We start from the raw sequence: 19,912 nt of genomic DNA on the forward strand, positions 1-19,912 counted from the left end.
ATATTATGTGGCATCTTCACTAGGAAAACTTCAATTCACCTTGAATTTGTTTTCTTTTAAAAAGAGACATTGCAACAACAGGTTTATTTTAATAATGTCGCCTCATTGAGATTTTCGTCTCTAATTGAGTACAAAAAAGACTGGATATATCTTATCCTGTTAGGTCTCAATGTCAATTCCAATTTGCCTTCAAACAAGAACATGATTTCCATCATTCTGATCAATATCTAAACACCTCATTGCAGTGATAACCTTCTTTTTGATGAAGCAATTCAGACTTACAATATCTCATGTTGTAGACGTCCTCCAGATCTGTTTAGGTAAACACTGTATCCCATTGCTTCTCTTGTCAATTCAGTTGTACAATGCATTTGGGAAATTCTGTCTGTAGTCGAGCACACCAATAGTGAACCTAAAGGTGACAAACAACAAGTGGAACTTACACTAATTTATATTTTCTTAAAACAACGTATGGACAGAACTTTACCTTCAGGATTCTAGAATGGCAGAATCGTATCGATCAGAAGAGGCAGTTTAGTCCATCATGATTGTTTCGCCCCAGACTCTTGAAGGTTATGACATTTCAAGTTTTCATCCAAGTAGTTTTTAAGGCTGTGAGGTTTCACATCTTATCTGGCATTCCACCCAGAACAGTGCAGCCTTCTGTCACCCCCAGTGAGAAGACATTTCTTCATGCTGCCTCTAAACGTCCAGCCTTTCAGCTTAAAATAATGCATCGTTGTTATTGACCCTTCGACTAAGGGGAGCAATTCATTTATATTCACCCATTCCACGCTACTCATAGTCTTACACATCCCGATCTCTTCTCTAAAGAAAGCACTCTGAGCTTATGAAGACTCTATCTTCATTGGTAAATTGCTACACACAAAGCAACATTATGGGTAATCTCCTGTGCATTCCCTGTAATACCGTCACATCCTTTTCATGGTGTTGTGACCACAAGTGCAAATAATACTCTACCTGTGGCCTAACCAAATTTCTATAGACCTCCAAAAGGATCTTCCTGTTGTTATAACCTAAGCCTCCACGATAAAGTCATGTGTCCTGCTTGCCTCCTTACCAACCACATTTACCAGTCCTGCCCCGTTTAGCGATCTGTTAGCAATGACGTCAAGATGTTTCTATTCCTCTGACTTTCCTAGTGTGCTGCCATTCTTTCGTTGTCTTAGTTTTTCAGCCAAAGTGCATCACCTCACAATTACCAGGGTTCAATTTCACCTGCCGCTGATTTGACCATCTGACCAAACTGTTTGTATCTATTTAGCCCGATACCATAATCCTCACTGTCAAGCAATTAGTCAATACTTGTGTCATCATGAAACCTACATATCAACCTCCACCTCACTGCTACACAGTGCTTGGGGAAAGGGTTTTGGCGGGCAAAGTCAAGAGAACAAAGTTAGGAGAGTGGAAAAGCTAGGGACTTAAGTCAGGTGGAGGGGGTGGCAAAGTCAGGGGGCGCTATTCATCCCAGCTGAAATTTAACTCTAAGTGGAGAGTTGCAATAATTTTGGATGTAGTTTTGCTCGCTGAGCTGAAAGGTTCATTTCAAGACCTTTCATTATCTTACTAGGTAACACCTTCATGAACTTTATGCAAAGCAATGCTGAAACTTGCGGCTTTCTATTTATATGTATGGGTTTCTTTGGGTTGGTGATGTCTTTTCCTTTGGTGATGTTATTTCCTGTGGTCACATCTTGTTCCTTTTCTCAGGGGTGATAGATGGGTGTGTCGATAGAGTTCTGTTTGGAATGCCATGCTTATAGGGATTCTCGTGCACGTCTTTGTTTGGCTTGTCCAAGGATGAAAGTATTGTCCCAGTTGAAGTGGTGTCCTTCCTTTTTCGTATGTGAGGATGCTAATGAGAGAGGATCATATCTTCTTGTGGCTAGTTGGTGTTCATGTATCCTGGTGGCTAGTTTTCTGACTGTTTGTCCAATGTATTACTTGTTACAGTCCTTGCAAAGGTATTTTAAAAATGACGTTAGTATTGCTCATTGTCTGTATAGAGTCTTTCGAGTTCATTAGCTGCTGGTTTAGTGTGTTGGTGGGATTGTGGGATAATATGCTGCCAAGGGGTCTGAGTAGTCTGGCAGTCATTTCCGATATGTCTTTGATGTAAGAAAGAGTGGCTAGGGTTTCTGGACTTGTTTTGAATGCTTGTTTAGGTTTGTTGTTGAGACATCGGCTGACTGTGTTCATTGGGTACCCATTCTTTTTGAACACATGGTATAGGTGATTTTCTTCTGCTCTGCGTAGTTCCTTTGTGCTGCAGTGTATGTTGGCTCGTTGAAGTAATGTTCTGATGCAAGTTCGTTTGTGGGTGTTGGGATGATTGCTTCTGTAGTTCAATATTTGGTCTGTATGTGTTGTTTTTTCTGTAGACGCTGGTTTGAAGTTCCCCAGTGGCTGTTCACTCTAATATGACATCTAGGAATGGCAGTTTGTTGTTGTTTTACTCCTCTTTAATGACTTTTATGCCAGTAAGGGTATTATTGTTGATTTTGAAGGTTTCCTCGAACTTGTTTCGTTTAGTGATGACAAAGTTGTCATACACGTAGCGGACCCTGAGTTTGGTTTGGATGGTTGGCAGAGCTGTTTGTTCAAGTCTCTGCATTGCTGCCTCTGCTAAGAACCCTGATATCGGAGTTCCCATTGGTGTTTTATTGGCATGTCTGTACGTTTTGTTGTTGAAGGTCAAGTGGGTGGTAAGGCATAGATCCACTAGCTTGATGATATTCTGCTTGTTGATGAAGTTAGTGGTGTTCAGTATCTGTGTCTTTGGGTCTGCTAATAGTGTAGTCAGTGTTTCCTTGGCCAGGTTAATGTTGATTGAGGGAAACAGGGCTGTTACATCAAAGGAGACCATTATTTCATCCTCTTCTATCTTAGTGTCTTTAATGGTCTCCAGGAATTCATGGGTGGAATGGATGGAGTGGCATGAGCCTTCTACTAAGTGTTTTAGACTTTCGTGTAGCTCCTTGGCCAATCCGTACGTTGGTGCTCCAGCTAGCGAGACTATGGGTCTTACAGGGTCTCCTGGTTTGTGAATTTTGGGTAATCCATCGAAACCAGAATTGGATTCAATTCTGGTCTCCTGTATTGTTAAGGATGTTGTCAGATGTGAAAGTGTTCAGAAAAGATTTACAAGAATGTTGCCTGGTTTGGACGGTTTGAGCGATATGGAGAGGCTGAATCGTTTGGGGCTATTATCCCTGGAGCATCAGAGTCTGAGTGCTGAGCTTACAGAGATTAATAAAATTATGAGGGGCATCGATCGGGTCAAAAGCCAAGATATTTTTTTCCTGGTATTGGAGTGGCCAAAGCTAAATAGTCTAGGTCCAAATGGAGAGAGGAAAGAAATAAAATTGACCAAAAATTCAACATTTTCAGGCAGAGGGTGGTGCGGATATGAGATGTGATCCATGAGGAAGTGGTGGAGGCTGGTTAAATTATAACATTTGAAAAGGATCTGTATGAGTAAGTCATTCAGATGTGTGATAAAGAGTTGAGGCATCAGCGCAGTGGTCAGTGTTGGGAAGTGCGTACGCACATGGCTTTATGGTACATGTGCATCAGTGTGTTGTTAAGAACAAGGTATAACTAAATTTAATCTCTACCTCAACATTTCTGTGTTAAGAAGGGAACACATGGTGGAGGCTGGTTAAATTATAACATTTGAAAAGGATCTGTATGAGTACATGAATAAGAAAGTTTGAAAGGAATAAGAGCCAATTGCTGAAAAATGGGACGATATTGATATAAGTTATCTGGTCGGCAGAGATGAATTGGATGGAATGCTCTGTTTTCATGCTGAATATCTTTCGTATTCTTTGACCCACACCCAGATATCTGTTATTCAAGTACAAACACTGCTCACCCCTCAATTAGATTTCAGTCTCTAACTTACACGGAGGTGACGCTAACTCTGCATAAAAACCACCATACACCACTTAATATGACTTCACCCTGTACTGTGAGTACAGCAAGACTGTGATCTTTTGGATGAGTGGGCCGAGAAATGGCGGTTAGAGTTGAATGCTGTTAAATATAATGGTATGCATTTTGAGAAGACGAACGAGACAAGGACTTACATAGTTAAAAGTAGGAACCAGGGAGAGCGTGCAGGTGCATAGTTCCACGGAAGTTGTGTCAAATGTAGTCAGGGTGGTGAAGAAGGCGTTTGGTATGCTTGGCTTCATGGATCAGACCATGGAATCCAGGCCTTGAGCTGTCATGTTCCGTCTGTACTTGACATTGGTAAGACCACATTTGAAGCACTGCTTACCATTTTGGTCGCCATGTTGTTGGAAGCATGTTATTAATCTGTGAGCTGTGTTTTCAAGACTGGAAGACTTGAGTAGTAAGGGGAGGCCGGAGAGGCTGGGATATTTCTTTTCGCAGCAGTACAGGAGGCTGAGGGGTAACTCATCGAGGTTTATAAAACTATGAAGGGCATATATTTAACGTGTTGGGGAAAGAAGTAAAAGGGCCCTGAGATGATTTTATTAACACAGAGCTGGTGTATATGTAGGGCGAAGGGCAGAGGGAGGTGAGTCAAATTAAAAGATTTAAAGGACATTACGACAGGTAAAAGAATAGGAAAGCTCCAAATTGGACTAGCTCAGTTTAGGAAACCAGCTCAGCAGTTGGGCTAAAGCACCTGTTTACGTGCTATATGACTCTATCATTTATAAAACTAACTCAATCTGTTACGCTATGTGAACCCACCCAAACATTTCGATTAGAGTCCATTCTTGAACTCCCTGCCAGGTGTATGTTATTTCATGCATAAATGTCCCGGAACCCCTCGATTAGATTCCAGTCTGTACCTCATCCCCATTTATCTGTTATTCTATGCATGGGCATCCCCGAAACCCTCAATTAGATTACAGCATGTAGCTGACTCTAGTATCTGTTGTTCTATATGCACACCATCTGAATCCGTTGATTAGATTCAGTCTGTGATAAACTCCCGGGTATCTGTTATTCTCTATATAAATCACTGTAAACCCCATGATTAGATTCGCGTCTATAACCCACATCTGGATATCTGTTATTCATTACATAACCCACGCCAAAACCCTCGATTAGATTGCTGCCTGTAATTTACTCCCAGGTATCTGTTATTCTATGTGTAAATGAACCTGAACTCCGACAGATTGGAAGGAGGGAATGACAGCCAGAGTCAAAGAGCTTAAATATGCGTGCATGTGCTGCATCACCTAGAGTTTGTTTGCAAGAAAATCTGTGTTTGATAGTATGTGGGAGCACATATGAGAGTGTGTAGCCGTGCATAATATCTGTGTGAAAAAGAAAGAAACATAAATTGTGTTTGCCTGTGTTTGGGGGGTGGTGACGGGGGCCCCGAGGGGAGGGGGGTTGGTTGGGGTGGATCTTGCAGATCGTTAGAAATTCTGTCATGGAATTATTGACACTCAAACTGCGCACTCAGATGGACACACACACACACACAGGCCCTGTCTCTCTCATATAAATACGCTTGCTCACTGTCAGAAACACAATATGACACACACACACATACGTGTGCAGACGCGTGTATACCCGCAAATATGGTAGAAATCTATAAATACAAGGCAGAGAGATTTATGTTTGAGATTCAGACTGACAACAAGAGCATTCAGAGATGGAACCTTAGCAATTATCCCCAGGACTTGTCGGTGGTATGTGTTCAGAGAATCTTACACGTTAGTGTATTTTCAAACTGATTTCAAGCTAGTGTTAGGGTCAGAGAATTTTAGTTGTTACTGGGGGATAAATGTTTCAGATTTTTAAATTGCATAAATGTTGCTAGTCTTTCTTGCATTTCCTATTTATAAAGACAATGTCATTGCTAATACAAAATGGTGGCTATGGACAAATCTAAGGTGTCTGTCTGACTCATTTGGGTCAGGAATACTTTCAGCAAGGGAGAGGGGGAATGTGTCAAAAGCCATTTCCATTCATTGATCCCAGCAGAAGTAGGAAATGGAGACAGCTCTACGAAGGCGATTAAATATAAATTCCAGTGAATGTGGAGAGACAATGTCAAATTCCAGAAAGGTTTGCCTTACGTTCCATCCTCCAAATACGGTATATGAGAGACACATAATATACAAAATCTGAAAATTTTCAGCCATTGAAGTGCAGCTTTGCACCCTTGGATCAGATTCCTGCCTGGCTAGACCTCATCCCAAATTCAAGGATTTCTCAAATCCCATACTGACCTGCTATGGTTTCAAATTGTGTGTGTCTCCAAAGAAAATAAAATAATGAATCTGCAATTAAACAAAGCTCTTTATTGAACTTTTTGTGTCTGTTGGTTTCAGTGTCTTTTAACAAGATTGAAGATAAATGAGACAGCGTAAAATAGGCAGCATTGTAGGCAGTATGGCAGTGCATTATAAAGGGATAGTAATATATTCAGTGGAAAGGGAAAACAGAGGAGGATAGTCTGAAAAGTAGGACAGTAGGGAGTCAGTAAAGTAGCATAGTTTGTGACTTAAACACGTTTAAGGGGAGTCGAGATTTGGAACTATTTCAGCAAAAGGAATTGATTTCAGGTCAATTTCAATTGTTCAGTGCAAACTTAAAATAATCTGATAATAATGTTAGAATAACTTTTTCCTCACAATACTACCCCAATCCATGATAAAATCTGGAACCACATTATGAATCCTCCTAAATGTTGTATAATGGTTAACTTCCACTGTGAACATCTGCCTGTTTTTTCTCCCATCTTTCAGAACACATGAAACCTCCTGCATACAGCAGTTGAATTCTGTCTGGCTCAGCTCATTTTTGAGTTGGCACATGGTGTGTACTTTCTCCTCTGATTTCTCCCCTCTCGTAACCGTTTCGTCTGTGTATAAATCGCTCAATCCCCTCAATTTGACTGCAGTATGTAGCTTACGCCTGTGTATTTGTTGTTCTGCATATAATCGACCCGATACGCTTGATAAAATTCCAATCTGTAACTGACTTCCATTTATAAGAGACTCTGTTACATTTACTACCTCAAACTTTTGATTAGATTCTAGCCTGTAACTCACTTCCGGGTGTCTGTTATTCTGTAAAAAAAAACCTCGAACCCCTTGATTCGATCCCAGACTGTAACTCACTCCAGTGTATCTATTATTCCAACTCTAAAGCACCAAGAACACCTCGATTAAATGTCAGTCTGTGAATGCGCTCTCTGTCATTTTAAGATCACATTCCTAACTCAATCTCCTGGCAAGAACCTTATCACTTGTCCTCATAATTGTTGACTCTACTCTCATGTTAACTTTCTGATGTTCATGTACAAGATCATCCAACCACCGCCCACCACCCACCCCCACAACATGATGGAATGTAGCAAGTTCTGTCACACTCCGTAACATAGTATCATAGTGAACATCTCAAAGCCTACAATGATATTCCACCTTGGAATTCAGTCCTGGTTATCTGTTATTCTCCCCATAAAGCACTCCAAAACCTCTTAATTCGATTCCAGTATGCAACTCTCTCCTGGGTATCTGTTACTCTCGATATAAACCACCCTGAACCCCTCGTTTAGATTATAATCAGTAAATGAATCCCTTTGTTCCGCTCATGCTCCGAATAAAACCGCCTGGCACAAACAGTCAATGTATCACTTGTCCTCCTATCTGCTGGTACTACCATCATGTTAACTTTCTGATGTTTATGAACAAGTTCAGATAAACCCTCGGACAGTAACGTTTCAGAATTTCTCACCAGTTTGAACTCAAACATTCTGCTTTTTCTATTCTTCCTGAAAATCACGTTCCATTATATTTTGTTCCACCTGCCAAAGACTTAAATAAAATTCACAAAACACTGACAGCAAAGTGGAAGCTATGACGGGATGTAACAAACTCTGTTACACTCAGTACTTTCATGTTGCAGTTTAATAATATCCAGTCAGAAACGTTCCCTCCTTCAGGGACAAAACCTTCCTGGGTCTCGAAGTGGGGTCTGGGAAGAGAATGTGGATTTTTATTCTGTCACTGAGTTAGTTTGGAAATCCGTGCTGCACATGGATATTTCTCCACATTATATTCCATCTGAAAATAACTTGCCTACTCAGTGAAGCTGGCCATATTGAGTCGCAGCCTCTTTGGTCGTCCCCATATATTTCTGTCCCACCCAACATGGATCTTGTCAGGGACCCTGGAAATATCACTTAGAAACTTAGAAGTTAGGAGCAGGAGAAGGCCATTAGGCCCCTCGAGCACGCTCTGCCATTCAATACGACCAACGTTTATCATCGAAATCCATTCCCACATCCCATCCTCCCTCTCATGTCGCCATGGTTCATTTGGACACAAGTAACAAAGCAAGATTGTGTGTGTGAGAGAGAAAGAGAGAGAGAGAGAGAGAGATAGAGAGAGAGAGAGAGAGAGAGAGAGAGAGAGAGAGAGAGAGAGAGAGAGAGAGAACATAGAGAAAAAAGAGTGTGCATAAGAAAGAACAACAGTGAGATGGTGCATGGAGGAGAGAGAGAGAGATGGTGTATGAGAGAGATGGTGTATGTCTTTGAGTCTGTCTGTGTGTAGATGTGTGTGATGGAGACAGTTTAAACTGAGTTGAGCTCTGTGTCCCTACTAGGGGAAAGCCTGTCCTTCACATATTTGACTGCAACATGATAAGTGAGCTCTGCCCGAGCTGTACATGTGCCGAAAATCATTAATGCAGACAGTGTAGCGAGAGCTTCACTCAGTTGCTCCCTCCATTAAACAGGACACATCGCAACGTGCAGATGACAAACAATTTGCCAATGGAGTAAGCAAGGAGGAGAAGTAGACTTGAGGAGGATACAAGCAGACGCTGTTTACTGTCATTGGGAAGGTGTCTGAGGATGTCATCTCGGTAAAACACTGAGAGAAACTTCCTTACAGTTATTGGCCAATTAATATAAAGGACAAAATTCCTGTGAAATAAGCATGTGAGGGTTCAGAGCTTTCTGTTTGTCATAAGGAGCAAAACGCTCACCCAACGGTCACTTGGGGAAGAGGCCTGTCCTGGATTTAACCCAAATCACAGTCTGAAACTACCTACAGAGTACTGGACACAGTCTCTATGAAGGAATGAGATGATGGGATCCTGTGTTCCGTTTGCTGATAACACAAACGGATGTGGGACAGTAAAATACAAGGAGGACACAGAAAGGCTAGGATGGGAGAAAGGGGGTTGGACAGGTTCACTGAGTGAGTGCGTAAGAATAGTCTGTGTAATATCACACAGAGAAATGGGAGGCTTTTTAACTTCGTTTTCAACTTGAAACGGTTTCAGAATAGTGTTAAGAGTTTTAGACGCTGATTCTCATCTTAGTCGCAGAAGTAGCAAGAAGGCTTTCCCTCTGTCTATCCCAGCCATTTCCGTTATTGTCTCAAAACCTTCCATTCCCTCTGATCCTTCTAAATCCCAGGAACAAAACCCTGGGTTTGGGTCATTTTCCTCCCTCCTCAGTGACCCTATACTGCACTTACATACACACGCACTCCCGAAGTCCCCACTCTTTCTTGCATCTCCCTATTTATGAATTCAATATCAGCGCTGGGCTAACATGAAATGGCCGCCATGAACATACCTACGCTGGCTGACACCTTCGGAATCCTTCACGTATGGTTTGTGGATCATTACTGGGACAGTTACATAAACACGTGGTCTACATGACATTACGGTGTACATTATGGTGTACAGTCACATTATGGTGTAATAGCATTGACACAGAAACTGTGCACTCAGATGGACACACACACACATCCCGAAACAGCCATGGTCTGTCTCACACACACAAATACAGACAGTCACACAGACACTTTAGTGATGGTGCATGAACTCAGACGCTCAGAGTTTCCCTCCTGACAATTCCTATGTATTGTCCCCATGGTCTCCCCAATCCTATGTTGCGGGGTGTGTGGTTGTGTGTGTGTGTGTGTGTGTGGGGGGGGGGGGGGGGAGGAGTGGAGGGGGTGGCAGGGGGGCAGAGAGGGAGAAATGCGGATGTTGCGGGGTAGGCACGAGATCGATATTTTAAATTTCCAAACTCTGGCGATATTTTTGAGAAGGGGAAAGAAAATGAAAGATTGAAAATCATTTTAGAAATGACTGCATGTAGAGCAGGGCAGAGAGAGACAGGCAGAGACAGACAGAGAGGGAGACACACATATAGAGAAATAATGTAACCTTGTCTACTGTGGCTTTTCAAATTTTGATTCAAATATTTCCAAAATGTTTTGAACGTTTACACCTCTACCACTCAGTTCGGCAATGTGTTCCCGAAACCCACATTCCTTCCTTTCTCTTGTGTTCCAAACATATAGTTATTGACGCCTTGCTCCTCCCTCAGCTAAAAAGGTTAGATTTCTTTAGCTCAAATCAATGCCTTTAGGTCATTAATCCTGTCAGGAGTTTACTCCTGTCGACTCTACCAGTGCCCTTCATAGTATTGATCATCTCAATCGTGTCACCTCTCCGTCTCCTCTGTTGTAAGGTGCAGAAACAGTCTGTCCAATCTGTCGTTAGAACTGAAATTCTGCACACCAGGCATCATCCTAGGAAATCTCCTTTGCACCCTCTCCAGTGCACTGACATCCCTCATAGAACGTGCAGTTCTCTCTGCTGGTTATATTTCAAGGATGCTTGAGAACAGTCATGGAGATCCTGCATAAGACATCGCCTGTACTATGATGGACAATTTTTAAACTCCTTATATAAATAAACAGAGGAACAGGAGTCGGGCATTCATTGGTTTCCGCTTGCCATGCAGTTCAAATCGATCGTGGCTACTCCGACAATTCAATGACTTTCTCCCTCCATATTTCTATAACCGATGGACACTCAGGAATCTTTCAATATCTACCTGATACATTCTCAAATACCGAGCTTTCAAAGCCGTCGGTGGTAGAAACATCCAAATATTCGCACCCGCTGGGTAAAAGCAAACCCCCCTCCTCTTGGATCTTGTGTTGTATCCCTCCGAATTTTAAATTGTGCCATGACTTAGAATCTCCTGCAACAGGGAAAAACTTTACCAGCATCTGCCTTAATATCACCTTTCATTTTTTGCAAGTCTCTGAATACAGAGCTCCGTTCGCCCAATCCCCCATCATTGAATGATCCCACCATCCAGGGATTAAACCTGATCAATCTTCCTTACACTCCCTCTGAACCAGTAATCTCCTTACTGAGATAAGGAGACACAAACAGCCACTGTGTTCCAGGTGCAATCAGACAAACCTTCCTGTAAAATTGAAATGAAACATCGCATAACACCACGTTATAGTCCAACAGGTTTATTTGGAATAACAAGCACTCTGAGTGCTGCTCCTTCGTCAGGTAGTTCGTGGGGCAGGATCTTAGTACACAGAACTTATAGCATAAGATCAAATGCCATGCAACTTATGCGATGAAGTGAACAAATCTAGATTGCTGTTAAGTCTTTAACCACTTAGAATGGTGTTGCAGGTTTCGATTCACTAATATGTATATCCAAGAACATGATAAAACAGTCATCCCCTATGGAAAAGACCTACGCATAGACAGGACTTGTCCAGAAAACGAGGAATGCGACCAACTCCGAAAGATGTTGAAGGGTGCCCTCATAAAAATTGATATGATGCTCAACTCATCGAATGCCAGTTTCAACATGTCACAGTGAGAAACCATAACTCCTCAGGAGACTGATACTCGATACGACATATAGGGTACCAATCACTGTCCCTCATTTCTGGGAGTTGTGAAACAATGCCGTGCTCTGTGCATCCTGCGACATATTATCAATGAGAATGGACGCCTTCACTTCTCACCTTTAAACACCTGCCAAATCTTAAACAGATCATTGTTCACAGCAAACTGCCCAGCCTTCTGGGCGGGATCGACCACAACATCATACAGCTCTGTCATGGCAACCACTGCAAGATGTGTCAGAGTGTCGACATGGACACTACCCTCCACGTGCCTGACAGATATTCGTGTGTCTTGGCTCATGTTGTCTATCTCATAAGCTGCAGGCAAGGATGCCCTGAGGGATGGTACATTGACAAGACCAAGCAAATGATACGACAATGGATGAATGGACACCGCATAACAATCGCCAGACAGGAATGCTCCCTCCTATTCGGGGGACACTTCAGTGGTCAGTGGCATTCGGCCTCGGATCTTCAGATAACCGTCTTCCATGGCGAACTTCTGTATATGCAACAATACAGAGTTGCCAAGCAGAGGCTGAAAGCAAGGTTCATTACCCATCAGGATGGCCTTAATGGGACCTTTGGTGTATGTCACGCTGCAGGTGACCTCACGACACGATACACCCTTTCTTACACGCACACACGCACAAGCATATATACACAAGCATTCTTCCACATGATCACACTCACACAGACATTCGTTCATACACACACCCTAGTCAGACACTGTTAGGATACATGGTATACCCTCCTGCTTAATTTAAAATCACCAATACAGAAAAGAGTTATCCCGTACACTAATCTGTAAAAAAAATGTGGCCAATAAATATTTTCAGGAAAAATTAACAACTTTATTTCTTAAAGTATAACAGCAAATAATTAACGAACAATTATTCACAAGTCCTTACTCTAACGTATCTATTACCTTCAGTTCTATAATACTAGTCCGATAAAACTCTCAATTAAGATGTACAAAACAAATTTCATATCTCAAAAAAGGGTAGCTTTTGGTTTTTCTATTTGCATCTTGCTGTGTGTTCTTTTCTTCTTAGGGATTTCTGTTTCACAGGTTACTGATCGAAAAAGGTACGTTTTTAAGAGAGCTATTTTTCAAGCAGTCGGTTTACGTGCTGAACTTGGCAGTTCTCCTCCCAACTGTTCATTATTTCCATGGTCTTATACCACAGAGCAACGGATTGTGACATTGTCCATATACTCAATTCCAACTTGATTGGTACTTGGTATTCCTCGGGGTTTAATTTAAACTGATTTGCCGAATTAGAATCTGGTTTCTGTCGTTTCCAGGCAACCAATTATTCCAGTAGCTGGAGCAATTGTTGCACTGTGTCTTTGTAAGAACACTTGGTGCTGTCACTGCTAACTTTTAACTCTTTTAAAAGGTACCTAAAGATCCAAAACGCCTTCGACAAGATGGTACACAATAGGCTGTTGCATAAAGTTAAGATATCATGCTGCCAGGGTGGCACGATTTGACCTGAACAGGCTGGGGCTGTTTCCCTAAAGCGTCAGAGGTTGAGAGGTGACTTTATAGAGGTTTTCATAATTATGAGGGGTATGGATAGGGTAAACAGGCAAAGTATTTTCCCTGGGTTCGGGGAGTCTAGAACGAGAGGGCCTAGGTTTAGGGTAAGAGGGGACGATATAAAAGAGACCTACGGGGCAACATTTTCACACAGAGGGTGGTACATATATGGAATTAGCTGCCGTAGGAAGTGATAGAGGCTGGTACAAATGCAACATTTAAGAGGCATTTGATTGGGTATTTAAATAGGTTGGGTTTCGAGGGATATGGGCCGGTTGCTGGCAAGTGGGACTAGATTGGGTTGGGATATCTGGTCAGCAGGGACAGGTTGGACCGAAGGGTCTGTTTCCATGCTGTACATCTCTATGACTCTCTGACTCTACTGACTTATGGGAAATATATTTGCATGAATGGAGAGTTGGTTGACTAACAGGAAGCAAAGAATGGGGATAAAGGAATGCTATTCTGGCTGGCAATCGGTGGTGTGCCTCAGGGATCAGTGTTGGGACCACAATTATTCACAATTTATATCGATGGTGTGGAGTTGCAAATCAGGTGCAGCGTGTCCAAATTTGCCGACGACAGTAAGATGAGTGGCAGAGCAAAATGTGCAGCGGACTGTTAAACTTTGCAGAGCAACGTATATACTTTAAGTAAGCGGGCAAATTTCTGGCAGATGGAATACAATGTTAATAAATGTGAATTAATCCATTTTGGTTAGAGTAACAACAAAAGGGACGATTACATGAATGGTAAAATGTTATAGCATGCTGCTCTGCGGAGGGATCTTGTGCGCAAACCACAGATGGTTGGTCTGCAGCTTGGGCAAATAGTTAGGAAGACAAATGAAGTTTTGTCCTTTATTGCTTCAGGCTTTCAGTTTAAAAGCAGGGAGGTTATGTTGCAGCTATACAAGGTGCTTGTGAAGCCACACTTGGAGTATTGTGAGGAGTTTTGGTCTCCTTACTTGAAAAGGATGCGCTGGCAATGGAGGGGTGCAGAGAAGGTTCACTGGGTTGATTTCAGAGTTGAGGGGGTTGCCTTATAAGGAGAGACTGAGCAAAATGGTGTTGTATTAATTGGAATTCAGGGGAATGAGGGGGGACCTTAAAGAAATGTACAAAATTGTGACGGAAATAGATAAGATAGAAGTAGAAAGGATGTTTCCACTGACAGGTGAAATTGCAACAAGAGACCATGGCCTCACAATTAGAGGGAGCAGATTTAGGACTGAATTGAGAAGGAACCTCTTCACTCAGATGACTGCAATTCTCTGGAATTTTTTGCCCAGTGGAGTAGTTGACGCGACTTCAGTAAACGTTTTTAAATCTAAGATAGATCTTTGAGCAATAAACGAATTAAGCGATATGGTGAGAGCACAGGCACGTGGGGCTGAGTCCACAAAAAAGATCAGCCATGATCTTATTGAAAGGTGGAGCAGGCTCGAAGGGCCGGATATCCTACTTCTGCTCCTAGTTCCCAGTTCTTATGTCTCCTATCTTTGAGCCAATTTTGGACCCAAATGACTAGTTCTCTCTGTACACCACTTGATTTAACCTTGCTAATGACATCTCTGAGCAGTTTATTGGAAAAGCAGTTTAAATATAAACATTAAGCATAATGTGGTGACATACGATTAATGACTGTAGGAAATATGGAGAAAGTCAGAAACTTTCTGTTTAAAATGGTGAGAAATAATTAAACATGATCATCCAGTGTGAAAGAGAGTGCCCTGAACCAACAAGGATTAAAACAAATGATATATCACCGGCTATTGCTCGGTGATTGGAGTAGGATAGTGAGGAAGTCTTGCTGTGATTATACAGGGGTTTGAGTATGAAAATGGACACCACAAAACAAGCAAACACACACACACACACACACACACACACACACCCACAAACACACACACACACACACACACACACACACACACACACACACACACACACACACACACACACACACACACACACACACACACACACACACACACACACACACACACACACACACACACACACACACACCCAGGGATGTTTTATAAAAGTTGGGAACTTTATTTTCATTGATGTTTAAAATTCCCAGGATCACTGTCAAAATGTATCCATGTCAGTAAAATGGGAAGCTGAGAACTGTTAGCAAGGTAGCAATGAACGTCAGAAAGATATTGGGATGTTGTTGGGTTGGATGGATAGGATGAAGTCCAGTGTGGAGAAGTGTGAGTTGAATTACTTTCGTCAGAAGAACATGGTCAATAAAACATTTTGACACTCAAATCAAAAAGAGGTTTGCTGGAGCAGAAGTGTAAGGAAAGACGTGGATTTAATTACATCAGCATTGGCAGGACAAGCTGAAAGAACATTTCACAATGAATACAGTCTCCTGATCCTTGTTAATAGTGGCAGAGTCTGCGAGAGCAATGAGGTCTTCTTGTGCATTAATAATGCCCCAGTTCAGGTTCCGCTAGAAACCACATGATCAAAACGATTGTGGAGACAATTGAAACAATGTCAAGCAGATTTCTAAGAAAGCTTCTGGGAGCAAGCACGTTCGGTTTGTAGCATGAGTTGGAAGAATCCGAGTTGATTTTCAGAAGAAGTGTCGACTGAGAAGGATCGGAGTGAAGTCTACAAAATAATGACAGGTCTGGGTTGGATTCGGGGAGAAAAAGGAACCCACTCACGAAGAGATTGAGACTGAGAGGCTCCAGATTGAAAGAACTTGGTTAAAGCTGCAGGAGGAAGACAAGGAGATTGCTGCTTTTGTTTCAAATAGTATTGAAAAGTTTATAAACGTTTACAAAAGAAGCAACTAATTTGATGATTCCCGTCAGGATTCTTTGGGGTCCTGGGATTGATAAAGGGGGAATTGAAAGGGTTAATTTTGTATTTCTTCTCATGATATACAGGATTTTCGTGACTCTGCAGTGAGTCCCTTAATGCAGTTCCGTGAAGGGATTGATTCTAAACAGCACCCTCACAGCAAATACCAAACAACCTGAACATGGAGACTGGAATGATTGAGTTATAAGGAGAGCCCGGATTGACTGGGACCTTTCCCACTGGAGTGTAGGAGGCTGAGAGATGACCACACAGAGATTCATAAAACCATGAGGGTTATAGATAAGTTGAACAGCCAAGACCTTTTATCCAAGGGCAAATGAGCCGAAAACCAGGCGGCATTTGTTTAAGGTGAAAGGGAAAATATTAAAAAGTGACATCAGATGCAACTTCTTCACACAGAGTGTGTTGCATGTATGGAATGAGCTGCCAGAGGAAGTGGTGGTCGTGGGCACAATTATGATATCAAAATGATATTTGGACAGGTACACAGATAGGCTAGGTTTAGAGAGATTTGGGCCAAATGCCGGCAAATAAGACTCGTACCATTTTCGATATCTGATCGACATAGAAATGTTCAGCGAAGAGTGTGTTGCCTTGCTGGCTGCACGACTCTATGTCAAAAGCTACTGAAATTTCCTAAATGTGATTTAGAAAGTAGCTATTTGTGCGAGATTTCCATGGTATTTATCATATACTGGTGAAGGAATAGAATTCAAGTTTTAAACATTATGTTATATGACTTGGTGCAGAAATTGTTGGAGTTGGCTGAGATATCTGAAGACATTTTTCAAACCTTTATGCTAAGTTTCCAATATGCTGGGTATCCTTCAGATACTGTTGTCAGAGGTGGTAAAATTTCTCAAAGTCAATTCGTCTCTTTTTATTCTGCAAAGGCAGAAGGACAGGTTAAGAGGGCAGTTAAAAAGGCATTTCTTTCGGAGTCGAGACGTAGATTATAAGAGCAAGGAGATACTGTTACTGCTGCACTCAACTTTATTAGACCACAGTTGGTGGATGCAGTTCTGGCGACTTCACAACAGGAAGGATGTGATTGCACTAGAATAAAGGAGATTCACGATGATGTACTTGGTGTGTAGCTATTTAGCTGTGAAGAGCGAGGTTTGGTAAGTTTGGAATGTTTTCATTACAGCAGAGATCAGGCTACACATGACTGTGAACGGATGGACATGTTGGACAGATAGCAGTTGTTCCCGTTTTTCATAGGTGCCATAATTTCAAGCTGAAAGGTTTGGAGGAGCCATGAGGAATAGTCTTCTCACTAAGAGGATGGAAGGGGCCTATTGAGACAGTAAACCAAAAAACATTTACAAAGAAAAAAGAATATAGCTATCGGTTAATTGCTGGAAAGTAGTATTAAAATGTATTTAGTCTAATTTTGGCAGGACAAACACAATGGGCCAAAGGCCTCTTGTGTTCTATGTTTTTCTGCCATTCTAGAATTCTGATGTTAAGGTAATGAATTAGTTTCTTTTACTCTTTTTTTGAGGAAATATCCCACGGTGTAAGTTTCAGCCGTTGTCAGTATCAGCTTCTTGGTTCTGTATTGTTTGCTTGTTCACAGATGAAATTTCCCAAACAAGTTGAAAAACTCAATTAACAAGGAAAGCGGTGGTGTAATACAATGCAGGAGAACAGCTTTAAACATAAAATATTGAACATCTGAGTAGCCTCAGCAAAATGATGGTCATTACTGAAAAGAATATCAAAAGATATCAGTATTGATGGTTCTCATAGTGTGTAAAAAAATGCAAGTATCGTTGTGTGAAGACAAATCATGATTAACATTTGAGACCGAAGAGGAACAGCTTGATCCAGCCTTTGGGAGTATTCAGACACAGTCTTATATCTCAAACATATCACTTCATTAAAATAAACCTGTTGTAATCTGTTTGCTCAGAAATGTATTTTCAGAAATAAGGAAAGTGTAATCATATATTCCCAATGGAGATATCACACAATATAAAACAGCGTGAAATTGTCTCTTCTCCAATTAAAAGTTAATTTTCCAATTACGTGAGATTTCTCCAAAAGGAAGGGCGAGGCTGTTTCACAAACAACAAAATGTATTTTCCAAGAAGAATGATCTTAAAAGTATATTACAGCATCCTTCCCATTATTATTATTCCAGGTAAGTGTAGCAACAGCTTAAGTTATATAAATTTCTGTATTTCTACTTCATGCCTGTTAATTACTGTATTTCCATTTAGCAAGACATCTACCAATACCTACCGATAGCGTCGTCACTTACTGACGTCAAAGTAAATAGTTTGCCAATTAGGAGACTCCTCAGTAATGTGTAGCAGCGTCTGTTCCTTTATACTGTGCGGAATGGATTTGCACTGTGGCCACATCGACAGAGTTTGGTGAAGAACTGGCCCTGGTTGGTCAGTAAAATGTTTAACAAACCATACATACTCTCTCTGTTGCAGTTCAAAGCCTGCGATTTTGTAACAACTCACTTCTTAGTGACATCTGGTGTTTTCCATTCCTTGATGTAAAGATACTTTGTTGGTGGATCTTGCTCTGACAACTTGGTTGAAATGGGCGCCCAGACATTACATGTGTAAAGATTGTGTTAAGCAGGTCGTTATGGAGTAATAAGTGAGTGTCAGTACAAATGGTGTCGACTATCTTATGTGTTTTTGTCAGTCAGTGAATATATTGAACCATGAACTTTGTGAGGACCGATTGCTTGGAGTTGTGTTGAGTGCAGAGTTCCAATTATGACGTGTATTATTGTATTATTTGATTGTCGACAACGGCAAGTGAGTTATGCCATTTCTAAAATGATGCAAAATATTGTGGTGCAGAGTTTAATTGGACAAACACTGAGATCGGAGTCGTGCACTGCCACAGAGATTCAAATAACTGTCCATCAGGAATTGTCCTCCCTTACGCTTTGGTGTTGTTATCCTTTGATGTTCTCTGAACATTAATGGTTTATGTGTATTTTCTTCCAGTTGCATTCATTGGGATTATCATTTTGTCTTTCACTATCAAACTTTATTTATTTATTATTATTATTATTATTTGTGCTTTTGGTTTCACTGTGAGACCGCAACTTTGTGAAATCTGTTTTTGCACCTGACCCATAGAGCTCAGAATGATGGAGATTGGTGGTACAGCAGGACTTTTCACTGGTGAAAGAGAAATTGGTTTGGGGTGACTGATGTGACGTTTAAGACATTTCATATTGTTTTACTGCTCTGAAACTCCAATCGTGATCAAGGACATGTAGCCTTATGGAAGGAAAGTCAGCCCTGCTGTTGTGAATTCCATTTGACCTGGTGTTCAACTTTGAGGGAATCGGTGAGTTAGAAACTATATCAGAGTCACCAGCTGATTCATAGTCCATCAGCTGCACTCTGCTAAAAGAACTTGAATCTCCTGATGACCCTGATGGAAATTATGCTCTTTGCCTCATGATGTGGGGCATCATTGCACCCATTGCCACTCAGAATATGTATCTGAACAGTGATTATGATTTATGCCTCAGGGACAGATTTATTATACTTTATGTCTGTAGTTCAAGATTGTGCTGGGCATTTTTTGCCTATATTGTTCTTCGAAATGTAGTTACATATTCCGAGACTCTGGATCATTGGAAAGCAGGTGTGATTGTGTATGACTGCTCGACTGTGTTCACTTTGCGGGAAGTCATTCATGAGTAGAACATGGGTTGGTTGAGGATGGCCATTCACGAAACGGACCCCAAACTGGACAGTTCATTATGTTCAGGTCTGCTGGTTGGATGTTGGTTCTGAGGAAGGATCTTTCCACTTTCT

Source organism: Chiloscyllium plagiosum, unplaced genomic scaffold (genome assembly GCF_037043375.1).
Source record: "Chiloscyllium plagiosum isolate Xiang-an unplaced genomic scaffold, Cpla_swu_hap1 HiC_scaffold_40, whole genome shotgun sequence".
Lineage (NCBI taxonomy): Eukaryota > Metazoa > Chordata > Chondrichthyes > Orectolobiformes > Hemiscylliidae > Chiloscyllium > Chiloscyllium plagiosum.